Source organism: Hirundo rustica, chromosome Z (genome assembly GCF_015227805.2).
Source record: "Hirundo rustica isolate bHirRus1 chromosome Z, bHirRus1.pri.v3, whole genome shotgun sequence".
In the NCBI taxonomy this organism is placed as follows: Eukaryota; Metazoa; Chordata; class Aves; order Passeriformes; family Hirundinidae; genus Hirundo; species Hirundo rustica.
In genome coordinates, this window is record NC_053488.1 from 27250114 (window position 1) to 27262577 (window position 12464).

General features: G+C 45.0%; 1 protein-coding gene across 5 annotated transcripts in view; it reads left to right on the plus strand.

Moving 5' to 3' along the window:
- The first annotated feature begins 305 nt into the window (after window positions 1-305).
- Window positions 306-12464, plus strand: part of SETBP1 (SET binding protein 1) — a 271500-nt gene continuing 259341 nt past the window's right edge. For all 5 annotated transcript variants that reach the window (XM_040089732.2, XM_040089733.2, XM_040089735.2 and 2 more), the window contains exon 1: window positions 306-763. The gene's annotated coding sequence lies outside the window, so the exon portion shown is untranslated. The remainder of the gene's footprint in view (window positions 764-12464) is intronic.

A 12464-nucleotide genomic window follows, 5' to 3' on the forward strand; every position in this document is an offset into this window, starting at 1 on the left:
CCCTCCAAAAAAATATTGAAAAGAAGGAAAAGAAAAGAAAAAAACAAGAGAGCTGGAGACCAGCTCCATCAATTTCAAATCCAGGATTTTATCCAGTGCATTGAGGGGCTTTTTTTTTTTTTTTTTTTTTTTTTTTTTTTTTTTTTTTTTTTTTTTTTTTTTCCCGGTCTCCCTTTTTTTTTTTTTCCCCTCCTTGCCCCCTCCTCCTTTCTTTCACCTCCCGCCCCTCTATCCCCCCCCCCCGCCTTCTCCTCCTACTCACCCCCCCTTTTTTCCTTTTAATTTTATTTTGGATCCTGCTAAAATTAGCCGGGACTGCTCTGGGTGTTGCGTGTTAATTTGATTTACTCCGGGATTCCGGCTTTCCAAGACGCCATTTTCCCCCCTTTCTCGCTCTATCTCGTTCTATTTATTCCTCTCTATCTATCTTTTATCTCTCGAGCTATCTCTCCGTCTGTCTGTCCGTCCATCTCCCTCTCCCCGGTGCCTTCCTCCTCCCCCCGCCCTCCTCCCTCTGCGCTCTGCGTGCGCTGCGCGGCCGGGCGCTCCCCTCATCCCCATCTGACAGATGAACACCGCCATGGGTTTGCCGCAACACAAGCAAAAGCACCTTTGGGGGCTGTGGCGAGGGATTGGAACCGGGATCTAAAAGAGAAGAGACAAGAAGGGGGGAAATCCGAGGAGGAAGAGGAGGAGGACGACGACGACGAAGAAAGAAGAGGAAGCTACTAAGAAGCCCCCGGCTGCCGTTTTGGGGATATGGGTTAGTAAATGCGGGGGGGGGGGTGGGGGGGGGGTGGGGAATGGAACAAAAATTCTGAGGCATCGAGGAAAGATCTGCCTTGATGATCGGAATTGCAGGAGGACCGTACACCTCTCTCCGTTTCCTTCCCCCCTTCCATTTTTTTTTTTTTTTCATTCTCCTTCTGAATGCAAAAGTTAATGTCGTCCCTTTTCCCCCCCCCCCCCCTTTTTTTTTTTTTCTTTTTGCTTTTTTCCCCTCCACTGCTGTGACTTTGCAATTGCGCGGAAAAGGGCTTTATTTATTTTTTTGCGGAGGGGGGAACGTTTCTCCTCTATGCATTCCATTCGAATCCTGCTCCCGATCCCCTCCGACCCCTTCCTCCCCATGCTTTGTGCCCGTTTAGGGGCATGTGTGTGTGTCTGTGTGTGGTTGTCGGTGGGGTGGGGGTACCGGTAGTGTGTGTAAGACCATGCTACTGGGAAGGGGCTGGGATTTTTTTTAGGAGTTTGAATAATGTATTTATTTCCCCCACACCACCACCTTATCCCTCCACTCTTGGCCCCCGCTTTGGTGGCCTATATGTGTTTATATGTGTAGGTGGCAGATATGTGTGTGCCTGTGGAAACTGGGGGAGACACGACCCCCCTGCTTCGTAAATTGCAGGTTAAGTGGAGCTAGAGAGCAACACTGTAACCTTATGGGGATTTGTGTGTGTGTGTGTGTGTGTGTGTGTGTGTGACAGAGAGAGTGAGCGTGTGTGTCCGCGGGGCTCCGCGGCTGAACCGGGGGGCGCCGCTGCCCCGGGGTGGCCCCGCCGTGTTTTGACATTGAAAAGGACAAGCAGCTCCGAAAAGCTAGGATTCTGGGGAGCAACGAAGTGGGAGGACGGGGGGGGGGGGTAGTAATTAACAAAGCGGGACACCCCCCGCCACCACCCGCATCACGCGCGGTGGCTGGATAATGGTTCTCAATAAGCCGGTGATTGCCGCCCCCGAGACCCCGGTGACCCCTTGTGCCCCTACAACGGGTGGAAGCGGAGTTCAGCTATGGACAGGCTGAATACGGCCGATATCATCAGGCTGGGGGGTGGTTTTGGAAAGCGGAGGTAACACGCAGCCCGCAGCCGCGGGCGGCTATTGTCAACCTCAGCCCTAGCGCAAGGCTCCTGCCCAGCGACGGGCACTCGCACCCGCGCTCGCACTCGCACGCCTTCCTCGCCCGGTTTCCCCGGAGGGCAACGGGAGATCGGGTCCCCCGCACCCCATGTTGCCCCGGGTGTGAGCGTGTGTCAGTGTGAGTGAGTGTATGTGTATCACTGTGGGCTTGTCCGTGTGCTTGCATCACAACATCCCACCGCCCCACCGGGCAAGGCGCTCTCCGCGCTGCCCCTGCCTGCTGTATTTATGTCTCCAAAAGGCAGTTGAGAGAAGGATTTCCGATTCGTTTCCGCTTCAAATAAACGGCCCCGATAATCCCGGGCCTGACGCCTGATGCTCAAAGGGCACTTGGCCACCGAGAGCCCAATCCGGGGAGGCGGGGGAGAGACAGGGCACACCCGACTCGGACATCCCCAGTGGGCAGATTTACGTGGCCTCGGGAAGGGTGAAGAGAGAGTCTTCGTGCGTGAGGGAAGCGCATAGGGGATGCGAGGGGAGTACCCGCCCATTCCGGTACCTTGGGGTGGCTGTGTCCCCGCGGCTGCCGTGAGCCGGGCTAACCCGGTCGGACTCTGGGAGGAGCGGGAGGATGAAGGAAGGAGGGCAGGGGAGCCTGTCAGACTGTTCCCCCCGGTATACAGAGGTGTTTCATTAGTCACTGGCCCGCGGTGGCCCCGCTCTGGGGTGGGGGACCCTCCGTGTGTTCTCCTTTTGTATCCGTCTGTCACACGGCAAAGGATGCAGAGGAATGAGGAGAGGAGAACGCAGAACCAGTCAGTGCTCCGCTGTCAGGGAGGGCATCTGAGCCTCCTAGTATGGATGGAATTGTTCCAGGTGGAAAGAGTGGCTGGTAAATCCAGTCCTGGATATTTGGAATATTATGGGCCCAAATGGGAATGTTTGCTGATTTGAAAGCCCTTGCACGCTGGACTCCATTGGTGCAGGCTACAGAAACGGTATTATCAGGTGTCTAGAGACAGCAAGAACCTGAGGAAACAAGTGGAGCCTTTATTATGGACAGCAAAAAATTATTCCTATCAGGGAATCATAGAATCAATCATAGAATCATAGACTGCTTTGGTTGGAAGGGATGTTAAAGATGATCTCCTTCTATCCCCATTTTCCCTCAAGGCAGGGACATCTTCCCCTAGACAAGGTTGCTCCAAGCCCCATCCAGCCTGGCCTTTAACACTCCCAGGGACTAGACACGTTCATGGGAAAATGTACAAGTGTCTGTTTCATGCACAGCTTTCTGCACTTCCTCAGCCTTTGCTGAGATTACACCCCTCATCAGAAGCAGCTTTCACTTGAAGGAGAAACTTTTTTTCAGCTACATTTGCTTTTTAGCTGAAAGGAGCAAAAAAAACCTGTCCACACAATGGACTTGTACTTTAATCTGTGCTCTTAGCTCAGAAGGGTTATGTAAAAATAGGGGGGGAGGAAGCAGGGGGGAAGCAGAAACACTCAGTGAATGGAGACTTCTCTTCCATCTCTTATTGGCTTCATCTTTTTTTTCTTTTCTTTCTTTCTTTCTTTTTTTTTTTTTTTTTTTTTAAAGAACTTCTCAGACTCAAAATTTTAATTGAAACCAGAAGACTATTGAGAAGCAACTGAGCCAAGAAAACCTCTGTTTTCTCTGCAACTAGGGATGGGGAATAAATAATTTTTAGCTGATGTTATTTCAAGTTGTTTGAGCTTTTTGATTCCTGGCAAAAAAAAGCCCAGCATAGATTATTAACACATTATCATTTTAGGATGACACACTTTTTGAAATGCTATAAAATGGTGTATTAGGTTTGTGCAGAGCCATAAACTATGCTGGCTGTTGGCAAACAAAAGAAACAGTGGCCATGATTTATTATTAAAAATGATCATAACTGAGCTATTTAGTTTGATTTGATGTATACTGGTTTCTCTGCTGAGGTTGCTCTGTATTGTTTTCAATAATGTACTTTGATTAAGTTGGGAACTGTTCTTGTTTAACAACTGCTGTTGCCACGTGCTTAATTAACTCAAGGAATTAAAAGCTTGAAAAGGTCCAACCATAACTTTTTGGCTTCAGATGCTGCTAATCTCCTCTTATGCTCTTTTTTGACCTATCCTTTGAGCTCCTTTTCCCCACCACACACATAGTTTAGGTGCAAATGGCAGTTTACCAACAAGACTCTTGTTTTCCGTTATCAGATTTGCCTGATCCCAGTTTCAGTGACTACTTTTCCCTCTCAGTAGGGCTCAATTGCTCACTCATAATCTTTCCCTTCTGTTTTCTTTCCCCTTTGGACAACACCCTCCAGGATTGAAAAACTCTTGCTTTGTGCCCTGATACTTGCAATTACACAGCAATTTTGACTCTTGACCCAACTAGTAGCAAGAAAGGCTATTGTCTAATGAACCATGTAAAAAAATAGTTCTGGGATCAAATAGATTGGTGTGACAGAAATGAAAGATGTCCCAGTGAACTGATGACTGATTTGTTTAACCATATGCCTAGGCTGTTTTCCTTGCTCCCCATTAACTACTCATCTCTAGAGTATCCGTGATCTGTGGGTCTGCGACGATGTTGAAAGGCAGAATTAATAACTGCTAAAATGCATTCCATGAAGCATGGAAGGACATATTATAAGATGTGTTCAGAAAATGCAGCACCATTTCTGCCTACATAGCATGTAGGCATGCAGGTTTTATATCTGTAAGTTCTGTGTTTAAGTATGCTTCTGGTGATGAGACGAGGGCAGCAAATATGTGTGTACAAATCATAGAATCATAGAGTGATTTCTGTTGGAAGAGACTTTAAACATCATCTCATTCTACCTCCTGCCATGGGCACCTTCCACTATCCCAGGCTGCTGCAAGCCCTGGCCAATCTGGCCTTGAACTCGCCAAGGAAGGGGGCAGTTGCAGCTTGTCTGGGCAACCTCTGCCACTGCCTCAGCACTCTCACAGGCAGGAATATTCTTCTAATATAAGTGACCTATAAAATAGTAAGTAGTCAGAGGAAATCCATGGTAAGGTCTAGCCTCATTGCTGGGAAGTCCAGGAAACCTTAGGGTAGCATAAATCCAAAGTTTAGAGCTAGTCCAAAGTGAGAAAGGTGAGACTCAATGGGAGAACCTTAGTGGAGAAGGTTCCCAGTGTTTTGCTGTAGGGCTTGTGGTTTCAACTGTGACTGGTTTTGCTGCTATCGTAAGTTCTGTTCTCATTACTTTGTCTCTTCCCAGCTTGACAGAAAAGAGTTTACTTTCCCATTATTCTTGCTTAGGAAATAAAATTACTTATGCTTCTAGGAAATAGTCACCTTGATTAAAGATGGACTTCAAAATCCCTCCTTTCAGTGTTTGAGCCTGGGGGGACTGTCAGATCTGAAAGAGATTTGCAAACATTTTATATTGGGACTCCTTTTTCCTTGTGATACAGACATGAAATCAGTTTGCGAGTGTGTGGTTAGCAACACTTGGAGACTCTTTCTTTCTCTTCCTGATGAGAAGGCTTTACCTGATGTGCCTTCAAAAGTTCACTGCATTTTTGGACCTGTTCAAAGGTCTGCCAGATGCTGGTACCAAGCACAACTCTGCAACAGGCACCTGGATTCTGAATTCACGTTTAACTGGTTGTGGAGAGTACAAAGTTAAGGGAATAAACAGCTGGGGAAATAAAGGAAGACAAAAAAAATTCTTAAATTGAATAAAAACAGTCAGAGAATAATACAGCTTATCTTTCAGAGCTGAGGAAATTAGTGAAGGAAGTAGCTAATTTCTATTTATCAGCTCTTGAGAGAGAGCAGAGTTAGGAGCTATATTGTCCTTTTGGAGATTGATTTACCTTGGAGGACACATTGTCCAAATGCAATGATGAGCTTTTCAGTAAGACTTGGAATGACTGGGTATGAAAAGAAGTCTTCTGACATTATTTCATTTAGAGCTTTGTTGTCTTTTATGTGTCTCCAAAGTAGGAACTTTGAAGAAGACCAAGTGACCAAAGAGAAAGGCGGCCAGGGAATATGGACCCTGGTGCTGCTCACATATCCCTAGGTCAAGTTTACTCTTGCTCATGAGTAGGCACTCTGGTGGGGCTTGTGTACTTGTCCATCCAGCACAGGGATTTTTCAGGGAATATAGGAGTTGTAGAGGTGGTGAGGATGAGCCTGAGTTACCTTTCCTATATAGGGCTGTTGAGTCTGACGTGCCCTTTTGAAAGTGAGCACAATGTGTGGAAAAGCCATGCAAGAAGAGGCCAATTTCCATTCAAACGTGAGGTCATAAGGTGGTGACAAGGCTCTGACCTGCCCTGGTGAGCAGCAGAGTATGAGGTGGCCCAGCGTTTGGCTCTGCAATATATTGGGAGGAGCTGGAATTGTGGCTAAATACTGTTGTGAGGTGACTTACTCTTCTTCTCTGTGCCTCTGAAAAAGTGAATTCCTGATTCTGTAAGGGTTGCTGAGCAGTCCAGGACAGACAAAGGCTCTGTGAGGATGGCAGCAATGAGAGCAAAATTTCCTCTACTGTAGTATGATATAAATTGTAACTGTGCTTGGGAAATCTTCTCAGAAGAATGTGTGATAGCCAAGCATGGGGTAACCCAGGACTCACTCAAATACCTCAAAATTAGAGATGGGTTAAAGATCAGAAGCCTGAGGTTTTAAGATACTTTGAAATTTTTTTAGCCTTAACCTTTAAAATGGAGATATATATGTATACAGTGAATCACTCTCTTTCTCTCCTGGCATTTTAGCAGACAAAGAAGCCAGTTTTAAGATGGAAAGGAGAAAATTATGATACTCAAACCAGAGGTCAAGCTGCAAGGCGTTACACGCACATCTTCCGTCCATATGAATCCACATATCCTGTATGTCCTACTGATGTAATTTTTAAGATTTGGATGCTGACCTAATTTTCCTCTGTGTTTCCAGACCCAGCATATTCCGGAGTGATGCTGTGGTCCATGTCTACCTCTCCTCAAGACCTGCTAAGTACTTAGATTTGGAGAATACCGTGGGGTTTCCACTAAAACTCCTCTGAAATCCTATTAGTTCTCTAGACAAGGAAACCCTTCCTGTAGGATTTGGGGGTTTTTTTTTGTTTGTTTCTTTGTTTGTTTGGGTTTTTTGGGGTTTTTTTTTGCTTGTTTGTTTTTGTTTGTTTTTTTCTCTCTAAAGCCTTCCTAAGGAAAGGATTCAATAGAATTCTGCACTGCTGAGTTCCTCAGGTTTTTTTCAGAAGGGATCAGAGACACAAAGCTTAACTGGGGGAGCTCAGTACGTTCAAACAGGACTGTACACATGTAAGGTGTTGTAGCAGGCATCTGGGCTAAGAATTACTATACATGTCCATTGTTCCTAAGGTTGCCAATCAGTTTAAAATATTAACTCATATGCTCACATCCTTGTAATTTCCATAAATCTTCAAGTAATGGGCTGAAAAATGGCATGCTTTCTCTCTGTTTCATGAAAATTTTCTTCCTGAAAATTTGAGTAAGCCTTTCCAGCTCTCAGCTTTGTTTTCAATTGATTCAGAAAAAGTGAGAGGGGGAAAAGGAAACACATTTTAAATTATTCTAAATGCATGCTTTTAAAGAGGACAGCAGTCTCTGTCTCACAGACGCAGGATTTCTTGATGGCCTCTGTCATCTTTTGGTGTTTGAGTGAGACAAAAATTTGATGATGCCATGACAGATTAGAGTGTAGACATTCTGAAGTCAATGGTATTCTTGTGGTCTGTTGACTTAAAGAGAAGGGCACTGGCCCAACAAATCCTGTTGGATAGGAGTTATAAATGGCATTTTTTATAGGTGTTGGTTACATTAGATTAGAGTTCTGTGTCAGAGGAGATATTCACAGGAGCGTGAGTCCCCCTCCTCCACATCTATCACCAGGATCAAATAGATATCTTCTCTTAAAACATGCTGTCTTCTAGATGTGATTTTTTGGACAGAACATTTTCTTCACCCTTAGCTCAGCAAATAGATCACACAAGGCCCTGAAGGAAAACATTTGGAAAAAAAAGTAGTGTGAGTAGAAATTAAAATAACAGTAAGACACAGCATGATTCTAGGTAGGAACCAAGAACTTACTCAAACCTACAGCCACCTTCAGAGGGGGAGCAGCAGCACAGACACCTCAGTTCAGGGTTTTCTTGGTGCATTGGAGTCCACAGACCAAACTTTGCTTGGTTGGGAACTAAGTGAAAGATTCAGATTAGGAGACAGCAAACCATGGGTCATTGATGAAAAGAGGGGCTACCCACAACTGACTTGACATTAGATTCTCCCCAAAGTGTTGATCCCATCCCAGCCTTTAACATCCTCATAGAATCAGTGGTATTAGGAGTATTACAAGTGACAGAATGAGCGGAAATGGCCTCAAGTTGCTCCAGGGGAGGTTTAGATTAAATAACAGAACTAAATTGTTTCCTGGAGGGTTGGTCAGGCATCGGAACAGGCTGCCCAGGGAAATGTTAGAATCACAATGCTTGAAGTGCTCAAAAAAATGTGTGGATATGGCACTTGGGGACATAGGGTGGCCTTGGCAGTGCTGGGGGAGTGGTTGGAGTCCATGATCTCAGAGGACTTTTCCAACCTTAATGATTCTATGAGTCTGAGGGAGTAATAATCCTGCGTCAATAGGGATTTGAGTGGCGAATCTGGGGCTTCTGACCCTCTGTACTGCTCCTTGGAGGGAGCCTGATGTGTGCAAAGAGCACAGTAAAGTAATTGATCTGGAGAGGCCTTTCAGGCCTGCGGATACTCAGCAGGCTTTTATCTCCTCCTGACTCAACTTCACCCACCACTTCTGTAACCACTTCCTCTTCAGCCTAATTAGAAGCAAAGGTGCTCCTTCCCTTTGCCCACAGCAGCTGTCAGTTATCTTGCCCTTATTCCTGGCTTCAGGTCTTCCCGTCAACATGCTCCCAACTAATGTTTTTGTGCCTCTTGGTATCACTGTCCCAGCACTGTGGGCTGCTCTTTGTCCCTTGTGCATCCAGCTGCATCCACTTGTGTCCTGTGCTGCTTTTTCCCCCTGATTATTTTTTCTTCTTCTTCTTCCTCTTCTTCTTCCTCTTCTTCTTCCTCTTCTTCTTCTTCTTTGATCTATGAGGCTTTAAGGGAATTTCTTGTATTTCTCACCCTGATACTCTCTTTCCCCAAAAGACTGATGTACTCTGCAGGACAAAGCAGTCCCAGGGCTGTCCTTTAAATATCCCAAATTATTGCTATTCGTTTTGCATGCTCTTTAGACATTCCATTTTCTCACAGTTCCCTCTTGATGTTAGGGTGCTTGGTGTATTGTATAGAACCAAGCAAGACACTACTGCTTACTGAGCATGGAAACACACAGTGCAGTGTCCTCGATAGACAAAATCCAACCTTTCTTTCTCCCAGCATTATTTGAAGCATGCAGAATGGAATAACATGGGATGTGTTGTTTGCACAAGCTCCAGACTGGGAACGGAATAGACCCTGGACTGAAGCCTTTTAGATTTTCCTTGTGCCATAACTTATGGCTCTGAGGAGTGGATGCTGAGCCAAGATGTGGTGCATTCCCTATCAGATGTGTTGTTAAATTTTATTTATTTCTTTGTTTTTCCTGAAGGAAGAGGAAGCTGGTCTATTTGGCACATGTGAAAGCAAAAATTAAATACTAGAGAACGGGAAAAAAAAACAGGTGAAAGAAGGAGTCCTGTGGCAGCAGCAGTAAATAAAAACAAAACTCTCATTAATGATTTATACAGAGAAATAATTTTCCACATATTTCATGGTGCAGACGGAAATGTTTGATCAGAGGGAGAAGAAGCGATTATCGCCTTGCCATGACGGTATTAGAAGGAGGTTACTGTGTATGATGGCAGCTCTCCAAGAGCAGAGTCAATCTAGGAAAGTTTGGTAACACAGATGATGGAATTGTACAGGGTTTTGCTTTCTGTGGCTGATCTCTGCGCCAATAGCCTTTCCCTAAACACCCATAAAACTTTCCATTTGTAGCCTGGAGTAGCTGCTGTTACCTCCAGGATGGTGTGCTTGGCAAGAGCTGGGTGGAACATAGTAAGTATGTCCCCTTCTGTGCACATTGACACTTCCTCCCAAAGAGTTTTATGGCTGCTGTTAATGGAATAAGTTTTATCCTTGCAGTGGCACTCACTCTGCTGCGTCCAGCAGAGTGCTCAGGGTGGTCTCTTGGGCCATCCCAGGAGTCGCCTCTGATAGTACATCACACTGAGAGTGATGGTGATTGGTCTGGGAGCTCAGCAACCTGGTGTTGACCTGATTTGGGCAAATCTACCAGCTTGACTTTTTGTGTTGTAATGTTCTGAGGCACTGCTGACATCTCTTTCTGCTTTTCAGTGTCCCGGAGGCCGGATGTTTGCAAGGAAAATTGGCAAAAAATACATGCCAGCTCTTGATGTCTTTAGGATCAAATGCTACACATTGATTTCCTAGAGAAGTTGTAAATGTCTGGAAGTGTTCCAGGCCAGGCTGGACTTGGGGTTGGAGCAACCTGGTCTAGTGAAAAGAGTCCTTACCCAGGGCAGGGGGTTGGAACAAGGTGGTGGTTAAGGTCCCTTCCAGCACAAACCAAATTTTTGTTGCCTACCACAGAGAGGGAGGAGTTTGATAATTTTAGAGACCAGAAGCTTCTGTGAGAAAGTGTTCGCAGGTCTGATGACTGCACTCCTTTTCCCAACAGTCTGATACAGCTTTAAGTTATGAGTGAGTAGATTTACAAAACCTTGGTAGAGTTCTAAGGCAGGAGCTCAGCAGGAGTAAAAGTCCTTGGGCAGCATGCTCCTGCAGATGGGTCCTTTGCTACACTCATGGTTGCCACAGCTGTACCTTGGGCAGTATTGCTTTTATTGTCCTTGTGATTTATGGCCATGTCAGTTGTTTAATCATTCAACTGGCCCTTCTGCAAGCCCTGTATGATAGCTAGTTACTTACATAGAAAGGTGACTATTTGATCTAATTATAAAGTCTCAAACCTAATTATGGAGTCAGATATGATTCCATAATCTACTCTAAGTGTGTCTATGTTGAGAAGACAGATATGTATACGTGTAATGTACACACTTACATGCCTCTGTAATTACAGATGTGCTTGGATTTTCATTTATTTCTGCCTCTTTGTCTTGGGCAGGATGCTTGCAGCTTCAAGTGGCTGTGACAGATAATTCAGTTTACCGTGTCTTTTTTCCCTCCAGTGTGACTTCCTGGCTCCCTTTACCAGACTTAGTCACACGAGGCACAGCCATCAGTCAGTGCTGCTCAGAAGGTGCAAAGGGATGGTAGCTCTTAGACTCAGCGCAATCTGATGGAAACAAGAGAAGATTATCTTTCTGGCAACTGCCATTAACTCTTGCTCTTTGTTTTCATGAGGATAACCCACATCTGGGACAGCTTGCATCCTGTCCCTTTATAGAAAGTCATCACATAATCCATGCATAAATCAGAGGCAGAGTTTGGAGGATTTGAACAAAAGCATGGTTGGAGACAGAGGGACCATGTGAAGAGGAATCACATTTCTTCTTCTAATTCACCCTATTAATGAATTACATACCTTAGTTAGATGGACAAAAGGCAGGTGACAGGTAGAGGGTGTTTCTTATGTGATCCATAATGTGGACAAAAAATAACTGCCACAGTCATGATATGAGCTCCCTGCAAATGTTGGGTTGCTCTTTCAGAGGATCATGTCCTCAGGAAGCACAAGAAGCAGTTGTCCAAATCTAGCTCCAGGGCTCTGAGCCATGGATTAAATACATTACTGGAACAGGATACTGATCCATACATGATAAATTCATACTAGTTTAAATTTGCTTAAAAAAAAAAAAAATACAGTGATTTAATTTTATCCCAGAAGACTTTGTATTGTAACATGTTATGTCCCTTGTCTGCACCATGCTGGCTTTATGGCTTACAAGTTTTCTCATCCTCTGGAACTGCCTTTAAGTCATCACGAAGAAAATTTTAAGCCTCATATTGTGTGTTTGCCCATTCCATAGAAGTGTGATCAGATGCCTGTTCCTGATCAGCATCAAAGTCACGCTGCTGGCTATCTGGCAGTGAATGGACAGAGACCACAACCGAGCATGAAATTCCAATTTCTTTTTGAAAACAATAATGAAGGAATAGGCTGGGCCATTTTTCTACTCCAGTATGGGTTAACTGGGCTCAGCGCAGCTTGTCTCATGCCAAGATGTTGGGTTTTTTAAGATTCGTGACGAATTCTGAAGCTTCATAGACACTGCTCATTAAAGCAGGTTTCTGACCCAAACATGCCCTTGGCTGTAACATGGGTTGTCCATTGGCCTCTGCCCCAGAGGTAGCTGCATTTCTACTATGTCATATATGACCATGGAAGCAACCTGGGAGTCCTTGGAGTGAAAGGTGAAAACTTATTAAACACTGCTGCATAGTCTCCAGTGCTTTTTGGTGAATGGTTTTGGAAGGATGGAATGTAAAGAGAATTCCAGGATTCCAGATATTTTGCAGAGATTAAGGATTTAATGCAATGTCCTGTAGGAGAATGAAAGGCCCAAAGGCAATGTGATAAACAGGGAGTTTGAAAAATTGTG